The sequence below is a fragment of the Mandrillus leucophaeus genome, unplaced genomic scaffold (assembly GCF_000951045.1).
Source record: "Mandrillus leucophaeus isolate KB7577 unplaced genomic scaffold, Mleu.le_1.0 Scaffold1270, whole genome shotgun sequence".
Taxonomy (NCBI): domain Eukaryota; kingdom Metazoa; phylum Chordata; class Mammalia; order Primates; family Cercopithecidae; genus Mandrillus; species Mandrillus leucophaeus.
The window spans coordinates 117,374-130,041 of NW_012101099.1; positions in this window are offsets into that span (position 1 = coordinate 117,374).

The window sequence follows — 12,668 nt, forward strand, 5'->3', positions numbered from 1 at the left end:
CACGCATGCACACACACACACCCCACACACAGTAGTAGTCTTATTTGACAGGACCAGGAACTTTCATCTTAGTGTGTTTAGAATGGCACCTATTATTTCAATCCATCTTACTCCTCTGCCTACAAGGAATTACATCGGTGGCACTAGAGATGTAAATGAGATCTGTTAGTGAGCAGTGAGAATGCATGGGTAAACAGCAGATTGAGAAAGTTGATTCTATGGTAACAATACCTTTCATTTATTAAGCATTACATTATAATAGATAAAGGTTAATCACTTTATATATCACCTCATCCAAAGTTTGACAACGCTATGAGGTAGGTGTTATTCTTAGCCTCATTCGACTTATGAGGAAGCTGAGCAAGTAGCTCCTGATCATTATGCTAGTTTGATAAAATTAAAGATTATAATTCTAAATATTACCAGAGACTCCGCTCTCTGCTTTTTCATCTTTCCTTTGGGTCACTGAATTTTATATACACATTTCAGTCTGTAACCAGTGGCTAAGCTGGTTGGACCACTGTGCTGAGGAGGGAATTTTTTAAAGATGAAACGGTCATAGCTGTGTGGCTCCTTGGTAAGTGTTTATTCATTATTCATGAGACACCAATTGCTTCTAGGAAGGGAAAGTTGGGAATAGTGGATGGTCTTTCCACACGGAGGGTCTGACATGGACACAGTGTACATGGAGGTACAGAAGGGCATTGTGCAGAGGACGAGTGTGTTTGCAATTTGGCAAATTTGGGGGTTCAGGGAGGAAGAACTGATGGAACCAATGGGGGCCAGAATACAGGAGATTTGTAGGCCCAAACAATGCTTATGGAATTAACTGTAGGAGATAGGGGCCTATGATCGTACCAGTGTGGTCAAGGTTTGAGCAGTAAAGCTGCATAATGAAATTTTCCCTTCAGAAGGAAAAATCTAACACTAGTGTGGACAATGAACTTCTTGGAGAAGCAAACAGAGGTAAGGAGAAAGCAGTTGAGAAATCATGAGGCCTTGGGAGGGAGAGAAGTGACCAGAGCCTCAAGACATTTCTAGGTTAAGATTCACAGGGTTTGGACAGCCAGTGAAAGCAGGTTGGGAGAATATTGAGGGCAACATTAACCAAGATCAAGAGGAGAAGGCTTTTTATTCCCATCGGAGAACTTAAGTAAATTAAATTTTGGACATGTTGAATTTGAGGGAACTTTGGGACAGTCAGCTGGAGGTGTTCAGAAAGTAGTTGGAAATAAGGCTCTTGAAGCTTCGAGTTGGGTTGGGGCTAGAGTTCTAGATATTCACTTACTTAGCAGAGGTTTATTGAGTGCCTGCTAAGCTCTAGGCTCTATTTTGGAGACTGGAAGTAGAGCAGTGAACAACAGTCATCTACATGTACGGAGATGGCTGGCAAAGCTGGAGAAGTGGCTGAAGTCCTTGGGAGTGTGAATACAGGATGGCCAAGGATGGAGCCCTGATGAATCTCAACAACCAAAGGGTGGGTGAGAGAAGAGGGGAAGGGAATGCAGGGGACTGAGACAGAGTGGCAAGGGAGATGGGAACACACATTATTAGAAGAAACAAAGGGAGGGAAGCAGGTCCACTTTTTTTTTTTTTAAAATTAAGAACTATTTTTGAGTGATGATAAAAAATCACATAGCCTAAAATTTACCATTGTAATCATTTTTAAGTATATACTTCCACAGCATTAATTATATTCACATTGCTGTGCAATGGATTTCCAGAACTTTTTCATCTTGTAAAACTGAAACTCTAGACCTGTTAAGCAATGGCTTCCCATTTCCCCTTCCCTGCCCTTGACAATCATCATTCTACTTTCTACTTCCACGAGTTTGACAACTTTAGATCCCTCATATAAGTGGGATCTTACAGGGCTTGTCTTTTTATGACTGACTTATTTCACATAGCACAATATTGTCAAGATTCTTTCATGTGGCAGCATATGACATTAAAGCCATATGACATTTTGTTTATTCATTCATCTGTCAATGGACATTTAGGTTGCTTCTATTTCCTGGCTATTGTGAATATAAAGCTGCAGGGAACATGGGTGTACATATATCTCTTTGAGATCTTGCTTTGAATTCTTTTGGATATGTATCCACAAGTGGGATTGCTGGACTACATGGTAATTCTATTTTTAATATTTTGAGGAATCGCTGTGCTGTTTTTCATAGTCTACTTGGTTTTTGACATCATTATCTAATTCTGTCTGGAAAGAATAGAAATAATAGCTATTTGGCATATTAGCTGTGTGCTGAGCAGAGTATGTGCATTATTTTGTTTAATCCTCAAAACAACATTCTGAAGAGATATTATTACCACATTTTGCAGGCGAGGTCCAGAAATGCTAAGTAGCCCACACTGCTGGTTGGGATCTGGGACTTGAATTCAGTTCTTTCCTGATTTTCAGATGTAGCTATTTTGATGTTTTATTTCTGTTGAGAAGAGCTCATTCCCCCAAGTTCCCAAGTAATTTATGAAATGTTTTTCATAATTTGGAGAGTATTTTGTAAATCAACAAGGTTACATTTAAAGATTGAGAGTCAGTGATTATACTACCACTCTTTGGCAATTCCAGCCCCAAATTCTTAAATAGTCATAGCTCTCCGTGCAGAAAATAGAAGCAGTTGATTCTTACACATCACCAGCAGCACTCTGGGTTGGCACTACATTGAGCCTCTCATCCTCAGCTTGGTGTCTGCATTGTACCCGGTTGCTGTTATTGTGCAGAATTAATGAATAGTTTGCAAACTAGCATCACTTCTGTGAAAGTTGATGGACATGTTAATTACATCTTATTTAGATTTCACAGTTGCATGACCCAGATTCTTCTTTTCTACCAAATTTCCAAAGATTTAGTGGTATTTTAGAAACTCCAGTAAACATAGTGTGCTAAAATACAAGCAATGGAGGGACTGGTTGGGCAGAAATGGGAAGATGATAAGCTTGGTTTATCTGACTTCAGGGCTAGAGTCAGATAGTTTATTTTCATGGCTTTAAGTAGATTTAACAGTGTATATCTTTGGGGTTTTATTACCATCTTTTGTAGTTAGGTATACCGTACCTGCTCAGAATCTCACTTCTATTATGCAAGGATCAAAGCATTTATTTGAAGCCTGATCCAACTGCCGATTACAAATATCTTCAGTGCATTACATTTCTTATTTTTGGTGTTTGCAGTCTACCGCTCTAGAAGATAGTGATGTACACTTGGATTTGAATCTTGGCTTCAACACTTCTTATTGAGCTACTAACATGACAGGCATTATGTAGATGTTGGGGATTCAGCAGTCAGTAAGATACAGTCCCTGCCTGTGGGAACTAAGAGCGAGCCCACTGGGGTTAAACAAGTATGTAGGCATTTGTACTATACTGTGAGAAGGGTTATGGTCAGGATAAGGATGGGGAACTGTGGAAACACACAGGAGAGGTCCCTATTCCTTGTTGGGTAGAGTTAAGTTAAAGAAAGTTTCCTGGAGGAAATGCTATTTAAGCCAGTGATTCTGACTTCAATGTACACCAGAAGCACCTTGTGGGGTTGTTAAAATAGTGATTTCTGGTTCCCAAATCTAGCATTTCTGATTGCCTAGTCTGAAGCTGGGCCTGAGAATTTGCATTTCGAACAAGTTCCCAGTTGATGCTGATACCTGTTGTGGAATTGCACAACCATTTCTTTAAGGCAAGATCTGAAGGAGGGATTTGAGAACCATTTCTTTAAGGCAAGATCTGAAGGAGGGATAAAAGAAGACCGTGTGTGTGTGTGTGTGTGTGTGTGCGCGCGCACGTGCATTTGTGTTCATTCACGGGAAGTAGGGGGGAAATGGGGGTTGTTGCATAGAAGATTACTACAAAGGGAACAGAATGTACAAAGGCTTGGAGATAAGTGAAAGCATGGCATGCTTGTGGACATCAATATTGTAGAGTGTAGAGTATAAGAAAGATGTGGTGAGAAGTGAAGGTGGAGGTATCAGCAAGAGATAAATCACAAAGGACCTAGTTGGCTATGCTAAGGAGTTTTGGCTTCCCCCTAAAGGTGATGGGAAGCTGTTAAAGTGGTTCAGTCAGGAGAGTGATATGCTATGATGTGATATGCATTACAGAAAGGTTGTTCTGGCTTCACTGTGGATAATAGAATGCACACACATGGGAGCAGGAGACCAGTTAGGAAGGCATTGCAGTAAGCCAGGAGAAAGATGGTGGTGACCATGAAGAAAGTGTCTTTTTGTTGAAGAGAAGAAGGTTGTTGCAGAGGACAAATTCTTGGTCCCTTCCTCCCACTCAGAGGTGGGGTCTATATTTACTCCCCTTGAATCCGAATGAGCTTATGACTAGTTGATCAATGGAATAAGGTGGAAGTAATTAATGTATCAGATTGCAGGCTCAACCTCTAAGAGACTCCTAGCTTCTTTTCCTTTCTCTTGGAGCACTTGTTCTTCAATTGCTAAACTGCATTGTAAGAAGATTGACACCTTTGCTGAAGAGACCATGTGGAGAAGTCCTGAGGCTGCATGGAAAGGAATGGAATCCCAATTTTCTGGTTACCACTACCAAGGTGCTAGGCATGTGAGTGAAGCCATCTTAGAACCTCCAGCCCAGCCCAGTCATTAGCTGAATACCATGTATGATGCCATGTGGAGCAGAAGAATTGCCCTGTAGAGTCCTTCCTGAATTCCTGGTCCATGATATTATAAGCACAATAGAACAGTTTTACTGTAAACAGTTTCACAGTTTACAGTAACAGAATTACTGTTTTAAGTAATTAAGTTTTGGGGTAGTTTGCTTTATGATAATAGATAACTGGAACAATTTTCATTAATAAGTCACAAAGAACATGAATATTTAAGTGGCAGACAGAGGAAGCAAGGCCTTCAAAGCAAAATAAGTGGTAAGGAGGAAAACAAGGAGAGTGTGGTGTCATGGAAGCCAAAAGAAAGGAGTACTTCAAGTAGGAAGGAGCAGACTTATGGGGATATGTCAATGTCAAATTCTGCTGAAAAGTAGAAAAGTATAAGGACTGAACTGTGTCCTTTGGTGTTAATGGCACAGATGTCACTGGTGACACTGGAGAAAGTCTGATAAGTTCAGAAGACCGTTTGCAATGAGAAGGTAGAGGTGGAAGGGGAAAGTGACTCTGTCAAGGAGCTTCATGATGAAGAAAGAAGGTAGATGTGGGTTGAGAAAAGGTTTTTATTTTACAGTTGGTAGACGAGCATGTTTCAGTGATGATGGGAAAAACACACAATGCAGGCGAGGGTGAAGAGAGGCACTAGGCAAACACATACAGTAAGTATTCTGCAGAAAGCAGACGGGATGTGTCTTAGTGTGCAAGCAGAGGAATTTGGCTGATACAGAAGGAGGGACCCCTCTTCCACTGTGACAGGAGAGATGGGAAAAATGATGAGATAGAGGAAGATAAACATGTAATTGTGTAGCAGCTATAAGGTGATGGGCTACTTTATCTGATGGTACTTGTTTCTCCTGTGAAATAGGAAGCAAGGTTGTGCACTGACTGGTCGGGGAGTTGTTGAGATAGGACTTTTAGGAGAAGAAACAAGACCTGAAATAGCCACTGGGTGGGACAGTAGGGGACCAAGCAGAGAAACAAAGAAAAATTGTATCCTTGAGAATGGTACCTATTTCTGTGGTTATGTGATTTTTTTTTTCCCTCTGATATTCCTTAACGGTCCAGGTGTAGACTCAAAGAGGATAGAGAGTTGGATTAACCTGGGGTTGGCATCCTGATGGACTCCAACAAGGCACATGGCAAAGGAATTGAGGATGTTGGAAAAGAAAGGGTTGAAGTGAGGGCACACTGGTCAGAAATGGAGTGATGACAAGGGAAGAAAGTCAAGTCTGAGGGATCAAGGTATTGATCAGGTTGAAGGACAGAGAATGGATATCCAGTTTTGGTTTTTCAGAGGTGGTAAGTAACCACCTCTAACTCTGCCGTCAGAGTCTGGGGTCCATAGGATGTGGCTTGCGTGGAGAAGAAGGCATTGAAATTGAGGAAATAAAAAAACTGAGAGGTTTCATTCATGTGGATGGTCACTGATGTGGACAAAAGAGGTGTCTGAAAAGGTGGCAGGGCTTGAGAGTAGAGGAAGACTGGGGACCAGCTGTCAAAGTGTTTAGAAAGCGAGCAGGGGTGGACGGTTGTAAGTGACAGTGATGAGGAGAGGTTGTGAGAGAGGCAGCCTGGTGACATGAATCTCAAAGGAACCTTTTCCCCCATTGTTTTTAAGGTGGCAGGGTGCCAGGATATGCTCTGGAAGCAGCACTAGAGACCAAGAAGTATACTGTCACCGCCGCCTTACAAAGCTGTGGGAGAAGGAGCTGCGTCCTCTGGGCAGGGCTAGAGAAGTGAGGTCTTCAGGGCAGGTGTGGATTTTAGTTAAGGTAAGGAGGCAGAGGGAAAGTTTAGGGAGGAGGTAAGGACTCCTCCTTTGGTAAGCATATGCTTACCAAAGAATGGAGGTGTCAGGGACTTGCTGGGACTGGGACTGGGAATCCTGTCAGGGTCTCTGCTCTGGCTCCCTTTCTTTCAAGGATCCTTGGTTCCCATGAAGCTTCTGCACTAGACCTCACTCACTAGTGGGAAGTGGCCACTGGTGTGTGGGGTAGGGCCCTATCCTTGTGGATGAGGGAGCTCTGCCTGTAGACAAAACCACATCTGTGCAGATCTGCACAAGAGGAGGGGCCACTGGGGGCCAAGGGCTGGTGTTTAGCAAGCTTGTGGATGAAGGGAGTTCCTCTTGGTTGCCTTTTGTAAATGATCGTCTCTCTGGTCATATACTTGTAAAATTCAAACTTCCTTCCTTCACTTACAGGCATATTACAAGCCATCATATAGATTAAAGTTTACTTGTAAAAAACTTCATGAATTTATACTGTTTAGAAGAGTTCCGGCTAGGGCTTTAGCCATGAAACTGCTCCAGCAACGGAGTCTTACAGATCAGCCACAGCTCTGATAAGAAGACTATGGATTGTGGTCAAGTCAGACCTGCTGCATGTTCTATCGAGTTTGGCAGCGGCCAGCACATATCAGTGTTGAATCAGTGTTCATGGAGAAAGGAAGAAAGCAAGGAAACAAACACTAGAGATCGGAAGTCCAGGAGCCTGATCTCCCACAACCTTGTGCAGAGGTCACTCATACAGAATCAGTTGACTATCAGAATGGCTGAGTCACATGGAGTTCAGATCCTGTGCCTGGTGCAGGGAGAGGGGAAACACACCAGCCACAGACTTGACCACTCCAGAGAGTTACCCAAGAGGCATCCTGAGTGCCACAGACTCCCATGGAAGGAATAATTATCTTGATTCCCAAATGGAATTAAAACCCTTCACTCTGTGTTTCTTCAGTTTTCCAAACTATATTTTGGTTATGGAAGATACAAAAATAAATAAGTCATTTCCCTGCCCTCAGGAGCTTGACGTCTAGTGAGAGAGACAGACAAGTGAATACTCAATGATGAGAGTGATTATGTTATGGGATGCCTCCTGTGCATCACATACTGCTGACACGCTTTACACATATGAACTGCTTAATCCTCATAACCACCCTATGAGGTGAGTACTATTATTAATCCCATTCAATAGAAAAAGAAACTAAAGCATAGAGATCACACAGCTATTAAGTGGCAGGGTCAAGTCTTGCAGTTAGTCAGGCTGCAGGGGTGTGCTCTGCATCATGAAGCTACCTGTGGTTATAATACATGTGATAATGGCTATTGAAGGCTTATGTCCAGGGAGAAAGGAGGGAAGGAAGAGATCCTAAATAGTACCTGTGGCATTTGAATTCAGTCTTGGAGAATAATAATGGCTCCCATTTATTTAGCCAGGCATTATGGCAACTACTCCACATAAAATAATTCTGTTTAATTGAACCCTTTTGACATCTCTCTGACATTAGCTCTGTTATCATTATCTCCATTTTAGAGAAGAGGATGCCAAAACACAGAATGGTTGCTGACTATGACAGTGTGTAAGTGTTGCAGCCTGGATTTTAACTGAGGCAGCCTGGTCCAGAGCCGGGGCACCCACCTGCTGCACTGTGAGGGCCTCTGCCCAACAGCTCCACAGTTGGAGAAGGGGTGGATGATAGTGGGAGGGGAAAGTGAGCCCTAGAGCAGAAGGTGATAGGTTGGCCTAAGTAGGAGGAGGTGTGTGTGGGAGATGCAGTGGATGTTAGTGGGCTCAGAAAGTTCCTGCAGGTACACATGGTTACTGGAAAACTGGAGAAACACAAAGTGAACGATTTTAATTCCACTTGGGAATCAAGATAATCATTCCTTCCATGGGAGTCTGTGGAGCTCAGGATGCCTCTTGGATAAGTCACTGGAGTGGTCAAGTCTGTGGCTGGTGTGTTCCTGACTCCCCACTTTCGGCACTAGGCACAGGATCTGAACTCCATGTGACTTAGCCATTCTGATAGTCAACTGATTCTGGACAAGTGAGACCGAGGTGGGTAGGGTCACTACCTCTGCACAAGGTTGTGGGAGATCAAGCTTCTGCACAGCAGGAATAGGTATTAATTGACTCAAGGAGGTTGGGGACCATTGAGAGCCCACAGCAATGACAAATCTAAATCACACTCAATCTTCTGGTTTCTAAAAGCATATGAAAGATATGATGAGAAGGATTTGGGACTTAGGAGTTCCCTGGTCATAGCACCTATAGGTCCACCCTTTTAGGACCTGGGTCTACTTCTTCTTCCAAAGCAGGGCTCTCATTCCAGGATGCTGAGCCCAGATTAGGTTAGCACTGTTTGGGGAAGGAGAACAGGTTCAATACATCCCAGATGTCTCTCCTAGACATAAAATCTTGCACAGACCAATAAGAAACTGGTGAAGTAAGGCTGCCTGAATGATTTACTTAAATTACAAGGGATCCCCACACTCCTTTTTCATGCCACTTGGAGGAATTTCTCAAAAGGACATGGTTCCTGCTGTGTTTCCATTCAAACTCTATCTTCAGGTGAGTCACTCAGAAAGGGAAGGAGGGGAAAAAAAAAAGAAGTTCATCAATGGCAACTGAACTGAGCACTGTACAGCCAGAGAGGATAGTGAAATGGTCTCCACGGTTTTCTTCAGAGTAATTAAGACAAATGATATTCTCTGAAGTGCTGGCAATCAGGCACTGGGAATTTCTGGGAAAGTTGCCTTTGGGGATTTGGATCAGGCCAAGGGAATTCTAACTGCAAAGGGAAATAAGAAACTGCAGACATAGCAACCAAAAGGCATTCCTAGGAGTAAGCCCTGTGGCTCCTCAGTCCCATCAGACTCTGGGCTGACAGCATTGCCTGAGAGCTGGGTACCCTGGCAGCATCAGAGTCAGGGCTGGTGGGGCCACAGCGAGGCGTCTCCCAAATGATTTCAGGGCTTATTAATATTCCCTGGGAACCTCTTGAATCCTGTTTTCTAGGAGCCCTGGGAAGTAAAACACCAAGCACTTAAGCACAAGGGCTCAAACCTATCATAGAAGGTGCAGGGGCCCATCAAAAACCATACTGGAAACACTGCCCTTTGAGAAGTTGTTGGAAGGATAAGATCATAATATTTCCAAATTTCAAGGCAGAAAATGAAGACAAGAGAGGTGACTTCTTTCTCCCAAGGCCACATAATCTCCAAGGTCACATAATAATCTATGGGCTATACTTTTGCTCCCTGCATCTCTTTCCTGTGTTCCAGGCATCCTGAGGCCCCCAGAGGTCACGACACTTACTTAGAGCCAGATAGGACTGTGCCCTCCAGATGACGCTGGACCATCTTGCTCCTTTTGAGTGAGCTGGTATCAGGAGAGAGTTTACTAAATCAAGCCCCATTTTAGTTCTCAAGTGAAACTTTCTGCAGTTGAATCAAGGGTGAAGGGTTTTCAGCCACAAGTAGGTATGTTTGCTCCCCTGTTGTAAAAGCCCATCACTGTTTTTTACAACGTGGAGTTTGTTACTGAACAAATACAGTAGCCCAGCCCTGAAATCTGAATCCTCACATCCTACGTGTTGTAAAATAGGAAACCAAATACAGGAGAACTGTTGCAGTGAAAACCGAACATCTACATGCCAGTATGAATGCTTTGGGCATTAGAATGGCACCTTCTTGTTTGTTTAAAATCAGAGGTTCTCAAAGTATGGTCCTGGGACCAGCAGATGTGAATCTGCCAGGAATGTGTTAGAAAAGCACATCCTTGGGCCTCACCTCCAGACCTGCAGAAGCAGAAACTCTGGGAGCAGGGCCCAGTGGAGGTGGAGGTTTCCAAGCCTTCAGGTGATTCTGATGTGAGAACCACTGGTAAAAGAAGGAGAAGCTGGGTGTGGAGGGAGCGATTCTGGTGCCTTGACTACAATTTTGGGGTGTTTCAGATAGTGTGTCTTCCTTAGAGCTTGAGAGGAAAGCCTGAGGAATAGGGCTGTATGCAGGTGGGGATGGGGAGCTGCCCATGGGTGCCTTGGTAGCATCTGGATTGTGGGTGTGGTTTCTGGAAATTGCTGTATTTGGCAATAGGCCAAAGTGTTGTATTTCTAAATACATTTTTCTTATCAGTGTGGGCATATAATTTCAGTTGGAGCCTGGATGACTTTGGGCTCACAGAGTGACTTGCTTCCTAGTCCTTTGTATCTGTGATGTTCACCACAATGAAGCTTCAGTGTTCTTAGGATACATTCAGATTAAAACCCACTGGAGTTATACCATTCTTTGGCTTTAGTCTGGTACCAACCAGTTTACATGTTAAACCCAAACTAGAAAATACAAAGATAGGATATGTTTGGAATTAGGTTCTTCTTTCCTTTTAAACAATGCATTCCAAGATTCTGATACAAATCAGATGTATTTTAGAGAGTACATGTGGAAAATCAAGACTTAAGAAGAATGTGAGCATGCATTTTTAATGTTCTGATAAGCTGGAAAAAAAAAGACAAAAAGAATTCCCAGAGAACCTAGAAGAAGAAACCTTAAAGAATAAGCCTTTCAGACAGGAAGAAAGATTGTTAGTTGTTGGCTATATTCAGAAGATTTGCATTTTTAAAGTTAGTGACTAATGTAATAAAAGGTTCCAGTTAAATTATTGCAGTGGCTGCTTGCTTTAGGGCAAGCAAAGAATCTTTGAGGTTTTAAATCATATTCTTCAGTCTGGCATGAGAGGGTATTTTTAAGCTCCTACAAATGATTTCCATATTCTCTATAATGTTTCTCCATCTGGCCCCTAATTTTCACACACCTGGCAGGAAAATGAAAAAAAAATTTGTACAAAAATGTTGGTATTTGGGCTTAAATGATTAACATTAAGAGAAAGCTAAGGCTTCCTTGGAAATATAGTTTGATTAATAGACTATAAAAATTAGTAGCTGTATTGATTGATTGATTGAAACAGGGTCTCACTCTGTTGCCCAGGCTAGAGTGCAGTGGCGTGATCTTGGCTCACAGCAACCTTTGCCTCTTGGGTTTAAGTTATTTTCCTTCCTCAGCCTCCCGAGTAGTTGGAATTACAGGCGCCTGCCACAATGACTGTTGAATTTTTTTTGTATTTTTAGTAGAGACGGGGTTTCACCATGTTGACCAGGCTGGTCTTGAACTCCTGACCTCAAGTGACCCACCTGCCTTGGCCTCCCAAAGTGCTGGAATTACAGGCATGAGCCACCATGCCTTGCCAGCTATATTTAATTGTCAAACACATACTGTATTAGGGTTATCGTATTTTTGAAACTTGGTGTGATTCAAACTCTGGCATGTATTGACAATGGTGCAGGATCTTCGAATTCAAACCTGTTCCAGAAAAGCCAGCGATTTGCTGTAACTGTAAGACCAGTGTTGATGGCTCAGCTTGCCTTGCATCAAGGAGGCAGGAGAAGTGGAAAATTTACAGTGTACGGTTCTGCTCTAATGTATAAAGATGCTAAAACTCATATATTTTGCCTCCTGAATGAGGCCTTTAATCCAGCATGCTCCTTATACTGCAAACAGAGATTCTCAGAGCAAAACTCCATAACAGGAACATGATCAGAAAGAACTGAATATATAAAAATACAGTACTTGAATAAAATGGACCATATCTTGACACCCAGCATATGTCATCAAAGCGCTCTTTTTCTAAAAAAGCCCAAGTTCTAGAAAAACAGTGGGACACAGTGATAAGCTTTTGTTTAGAAGCTTTACTGAGATTTAACCACTAGAAAAGCTAAAGGCTGTGTTTGACCTTATGTTGCAAAGATCCTTTCTCTCTGTATTACCGGAATGAACGTGTACAGCCAAGTGGTGATAATTGGGTTCTAGAGACTGGCTGCCTGGGGCCAAATTTGAACCCCGTTGTTTGTTAGCTGAGTGACAATGAAGGAGTTATCTAAAAATCTCTTGCCTTAGTTTCTTCATCTGTACTGCGAGTTGAGGACACTAGCAGTATCTAAGTCATTGCTAGGGTTATGTAATATATGTAGAAGGCTTAGAACCGTGCCTGGAACAGACCGAGTGTCAGACAAATTTAGTCATCATTATGAATATCATTTTAATTTCATTAATGAGGGCCCTGTAAGAAAAGGAAGAGAATAGTTTGAAGTCAGGTAGCGTGATGCCTCTAGCTTTGTTCTTTTGACTTAGGATTGTCTTGGAGATGCGGGCTCTTTTTTGGTTCCATATGAACTTTAAAGCAGTTTTTTCCAATTCTGTGAAGAAACT